At 39.6% G+C, this 5,958-nt stretch overlaps 1 long non-coding RNA gene across 1 annotated transcript; it reads left to right on the forward strand.

Annotated features, from left to right (window-relative positions):
* Positions 1–2,446: 2,446 nt before the first annotated feature.
* Positions 2,447–2,961, forward strand: LOC126024845 (uncharacterized). Its single transcript, XR_007500948.1, has 2 exons — positions 2,447–2,781; positions 2,836–2,961. It is a non-coding gene; the product is annotated as an uncharacterized LOC126024845 (long non-coding RNA).
* The last annotated feature ends 2,997 nt before the right edge of the window (positions 2,962–5,958 follow it).

Consider the following 5,958-nt stretch of genomic DNA (forward strand, 5'->3'; position numbering starts at 1 on the left):
ACGTAGAAACTGTTAACCATTGCTGCTATCAACTTATTGTAGTTAAACTGAAAAACTGTGCTAAGAATCTGTGCCAGTCAGCATTTGTATGTGTACCCTGTGAAAATGTGTACTTTGTTAATATTTTTGAGCCAGCATTTAATGGCCTCTGCAAGAAGAAAATATTGTAATTGTCCTAGTGGTGCCAACTTCACAATCTTGTTTAGTATGTATAATTCCAGGTTAGGTCACTTTTTTTCCCCACACTGTTCCCAACTTGGAATGGAAGAGAAGGCAAGAATTCAAAATTTTTTTCAATATGCTTCCTCCACCTCATATCTTTTTTTCATTAAGCGCGGTAGTTTCCCTGGATTTTGAATCTCCCCCCTCTCTCAGCCAGATCAGTGTTATGAAAGATACACAGTATTTTTGTTGGTTTTTATGGCTTGCTGTTTGAATTGCATTTATTAAGACTATATATATATTTTGGTTTTGGGGTCACACCTGGCAGCGCTCTGGGGGGGGGGGTTCCTTCTGGCTCTACGCTCAGAAATCGCTCCTGGCAGGCTCAGGGGACCATATGGGATGCTGGGATTCGAACCACCCATCCTTCTGTGTCTAAGGCAAATGCCTTACCGCTATGCTATCTCTCGGGCCCAAGACTATATATTTTTTTTGTTGGTTGATTTGTTTTTTTTGTGGGGGACCACACCTGGCGACACTCAGGGGTTATTCCTGGCCCTGTGCTCAGAAATTACTCCTAGCCTGCTTGGAGGAATCATATGCCTGGGATTGAACGTGGGTCAGCTGCATACAAGGCAAATGCCTTTGCCATTGTGCTCTCACTTCAGCCCCATGGAATTTTTTATTATCATTATTATTATTATTATTTAAAAGGGACCATCAAAACCTCAGAGTTTCCACATAGTAACTTTCATACTCAACATCTATGTCGATGCATTTGAACATATATTTTTTTAAGCCTTATAAGCTTCAGGGATTCATTTTTTGTGCCCACCTGTCTTCTTTTGGTTCCTGGTTTTACCATCTTGCCTCTGCAGTTCCAAAAGCCCCTGAAAAGTAAAGAGAAAAGAAGGTATGCCAGAGGATTAATTCTATAATGACTTGTTAAATTCAACCTGGGGGGAAACAACCCCGTTATGTTTTACTTACATGTTGATATTCTTTAAATGGAGGAAAAAACTGTCATAAAAATAGGGAACTATTTATTGAACAGCCCCTATCCATGAATATGCCAGACTTTCTCATGTAGGCTGGGTTTACTTTATCTGCTCAACAGACTTTAGAGCATTTCTTTAATAAAGGGATCATTTCTCAATGTTATAGAGGCTTTTTGTGTAACTGTCAGAGACATACCAACAGCCCTATGTTATATTTGGAGACATTGCTGCTAAAATTGCTAATTTAATTCTAAGAATAAACTAATTCACCAAGGCCCCTGCCAGTTCTTTACTTGATGGGGGAGGATGGGACTTCCTTTGCTGTTACCTCTTTTCTCTAGAATAGCTTTAAACATTTGTCTCTTCCTGGAGTTGGATATAGCAATAAAATGAATTCAGTTATGTATGTTCTAAAACAAGTCAGACTTTGTCCAATGGCCTGCAGAGTGACACTAAAGTGTTTCTATTCCTGCAACCTGGGGTTTTCAGCAGAAATCTTTGTACTTAAAATTCCTTTTTATATTTTGGACACCAAAGATTATGCCATGATATATCCTTAATGATCAACCGTTTCCATTAGGTGACAGTGAGCATGCTTCTTTGATATCTTGTCTTAGGTTTATTTCCCCCCCTTTGGGGCTTCGGTACATTTTGTATGTCTTTTCTGAAGCCTTTATGCCATAGGAAAACTTTTTATTCAAATAAGCATATGTATATTATTAGGCTTCTAATTTAAAGAGTATGTTTCCACGGTGACCTTGTTTTGTTTTGTTTTCCCACTGCTAAAGATAGGCTAAATCTGTCAGATTAGCATCTTAGTGAATATTAGTTTGGACTGTTTTTGTTGCAATCTACAGGATGCAATTGTAACCCCGTAAGCCTGAAACCTGGTAAGAGTGACTGGATGAAAGCATTTTGGATGTCACAGAATCCACTTATATTTGACCTCATTTATCTGTTCTGTGGAAAAAACTTGGTGGTTTAGTAGAATGAATGATGTATTTCAATTTAAATAAGGTCTTCCATTTTTCTTAAAAATTATAAAATTGATTTTTTTAAAGATTTCTTTTACTCTGCCATATAGAAGTTAATTGGAATAAAAAAATAAATTTATTGGGCCGGAGAGATAGCCTGGGGTAGGGCATTTGCCTTACAGCAAAAGGACATTGGTTTGAATCCCGGCATCCCATATGGTCCCCCGTGCCTTCAGGGGTGATTTCTGAAACACAGAGCCAGTAAGTAACCCCTGAGCGCTGCCAGTGTGACCCAAAAAACAAATAAATAAATAAATTTATTAACTAAGTCCATATACCTTAACATCAGGCATCTAGAAATATCACAATAGATACTTAGAAAATTTGGGGGGAAATAGATATAGTACTGTTTTTTTGAAGATGCATTTACTCTTCCTCTGTCTGATAAGTCATCATTTAAAATATACTTTTGGACAACTTTACGTTTTACTGATTTTAGAGAAAAGAGCAGGATGTGCCTGTTCACTATACTCATTTTTCAGTTCTGTTTTTAAGCTGCTACAATTACAGTTTGTGAAAGTATGGAGAGATGAGTTGAAATAGAGTATTTTCTGTTAATATTTTTAAATGTGATTATGATAGTCTTGGTTTATTCTTCCTTGCCAGTTGTAGTAATATGACACTTTTTTTGCTAATAAAAGTGTACTGTGGGTTTCATTTTTACTTTGTTGTTCACTGATCTTTTATACTATAATGTTCTATATCAGCCCACTGTTTTGTCTGTGTACTTGTGCTCTAAATAAAATTCTAGTTTTATGTCACTGTGATTTTTTTCCACTGCGCACATATTTGCCTCTGATGTAAGTGTAATTCTTTCTTTAAGTGTTCATAGGTACAACCTAAAACTTTGAGAAATAAGAAAAGCAGTCCAGTGCTATTTCTTATGAGAACTTATTTTAATCAATGTTTTACCTGTATTTGGGTGTGTCTAGTCTTCATTCAATAAATGGTTTTCTGCAAAGCTGTCTGAATTTTGTAGCTTCAACAAATAATTAAACAAGTTAAACCTCATTTTGAAAAATATCCTACTCACTGTGTTAATCCCAGGGTATATAATCGGCACATTTTAAATTATTATTTGCTTGTTTTTTGTGCTACACCTGCAATGCTCAAGGATTGCTCTTGGCTCAATTATTCTGGTGGGCTCGGGGGGGGGGGGACCATCTGGGTCACCTTCATGCAAGGCAAGCATCCTACTCATTTTATTATTGCTCTGGCCTCCAGTCAGTGCCATAATTTAAACCACTGAGGTGGGTCAGGGAATCATAAAATAAGCAAGGACACTTTGGAAAAGCATTCAATTGAGTTAACCACTGCTTGGAAATTTCTGTTTTTGCAGCACAAGTCTTCGTTGTAAATTTTACTTGTGGAGTATTTTCAACCAGTTATGCAATTATACCATACTAAGAGAAGATGTCAAGTTCTAAACTTACTTATTATAAGGAAAACATTTTGGGGAATAATTCTCCATGTATTTTTTTATTCTATTTAGTACATTTGGCATTTTTCTTTAAGGAGAATAGAAATAATTGTTCAAAATAATTTTTTAGACAATCTTTGTTGTTTCACTAAAATTATTTAATCAATAGGGGCTGGTGTGATAGCACAGCAGTAGGGCATTTACCTTGCACACGGCCGACCCAGGACAGTACTGGGTTCAATCCCCAGTGTCCCACTTGGTTCCCTTAGCCTGCCAGGAACAATTTCTGAGTGCAGAGCCAGGAGTAACCCCTGCACGCTGCTGGATGTGGCCTCAAAAAAAACAAAACAACAAAATACTCAGAAAGTATAACATTCTATAGCTCATTTAGAAATGCAAATGTGGCCCGGAGAGATAGCACAGCAGCATTTGCTTTGCAAGCAGCGGATCCAGGACTAAAGGTGGTTGGTTCGAATCCCGGTGTCCCATATGGTCCCCCATGCCTGCCAGGAGCTATTTCTGAGCAGATAGCCAGGAGTAACCCCTGAGCAATGCCGGGTGTGGCCCAAAAACCAAAAAAAAGAAAAGAAAAGAAAAAAAAAAGAAACGCAAATGTATTCATGTCATCTGTGAATAGTCCATCAGTCTTTACTCATAGCTGAATACTTTAAACAGCAGTAATATATTTTGTATGGCTGTTTTTCTTCTTGGTTTTTAAATTTAAAATTGTAATTTTGTTTGTATTCCTCCTACTTAAGTGACAAGGACTTTATTTTTACTTTAGTTTTAGTTTTTGGTCACACCCAGTGATGCTCAGAATTTACTCCTGGTTCTATACTCAGGAATTACTCCTGACTAATGCTCAGGGTGATCGAAGTTAGGACAAGGAATTCATTTTTAAATGTATTTCAAAGTTAAACTATCAGGATTGGAACAATAGCACAGCAGTGGGGCATTTGCCTTGCATAAGACTTGGGACTAACACAGATTCGAACCCCAGCATACTATATGGTCCCCTGGCCTGCCAGGAGCAATTTTGGAGTGCAGAGCCAGGAGTAACTCTTGAGCGCCACCGGGTGTGGCCCCAAAACAACAAAAAGTTAAGCATTCAAAATCTGACAAATTTATCTAATAGGAGGCAAACACTAGAATTCAAGAAGAGTAATATTTTACTTAAAAGTAAAAGATAGCATGGAGGTAGAACATTTGTCTTGCATGCAGAAGGACAGTGGTTCGAACCCAGGCATCCTCGACTGCCAGGAGCGATTTCTGAGTGTAGCAACAGCACAGTGGGGAAGGGAAGGTGCTTGCCTTGCACATGGCTGACCCAGTTCGATTTCTTTAATCTCATATGGTCCCCAAGCCTTCCAGAATAATATTTGAGCACAGAGTAAGGAGTAACCCTGACTTTTGTCTGGTGTAGTCCCGAAACAAAAACAGAAAAACAAAAATATTAGAAAAATGTTGGGGGGCCGGGAAGGTGGTGCTAGAGGTAAGGTGTCTGCCTTACAAGCGCTAGCCAAGGAAAGGACCGAGGTTCGATCCCCCTGGCGTCCCATATGGTCCCTCCCAAGCAGGGGCGATCTTTTGAGCACATAGCCAGGAGTAACCCTCTGAGCGTCAAACCAGGGTGTGGCCCCAAAAACAAAAAAAAAAAAAAGAAAATGTTGGGCTAGAGAGATAATACAGTGGGTAAGGCACTTACCTTGCAATAACTGGTTCCATCCTCCGCCATCCTCCTGAGTCCATCAAGAGTGATCCATGAGCTCAGAGCCTTGACCCACTGCTGGATGTGTCCCCTCACCCACCCCCAAAAAAAAAAGTTAGAAAATGTTTTTTTTAAGGTATTTACATTTTTTTGGGGGGCCACACCCTGTGATGCTCAGGGGTTACTCCTGGCTATGCACTCAGAAGTTGCTCCTAGGCTTCCTTGGGGGACCATACTGGGAAGCCGGGGGATCGAACCGTGGTCCGTCCTAGGCTAGCGCAGGCAAGGCAGGCACCTTACCTCCAGCGCCACGCCCCGGCCCCAGAGTATTTACATTTTTTAAATTACTGATACCTTGGGGCCAGAAGGATAGCACAATGTTAAGGCCCTTGCCTTGAAAGCAGCTGACCCAGGACAGACACGGGTCTCAATCCCAGCACCCCAAAGCACAGAGCCAGGCGTAACCCCTCTGAGAGTGCTGGGTGTGGCCCAAAACCAAAAAATAAAATAAAAGTTTAAAACATATTAATTTATTTAAGTACCGTGGTTACAAAATAGTTCTTTTTGTTGTTGTTGTTGTTGGTGGTGGTGGTGGTGGTAATGGTGGTTTCTGGTTTTTGGTTTTCGGCCACTCCT

Source organism: Suncus etruscus, chromosome 1 (genome assembly GCF_024139225.1).
Source record: "Suncus etruscus isolate mSunEtr1 chromosome 1, mSunEtr1.pri.cur, whole genome shotgun sequence".
NCBI classification, from domain to species: domain Eukaryota; kingdom Metazoa; phylum Chordata; class Mammalia; order Eulipotyphla; family Soricidae; genus Suncus; species Suncus etruscus.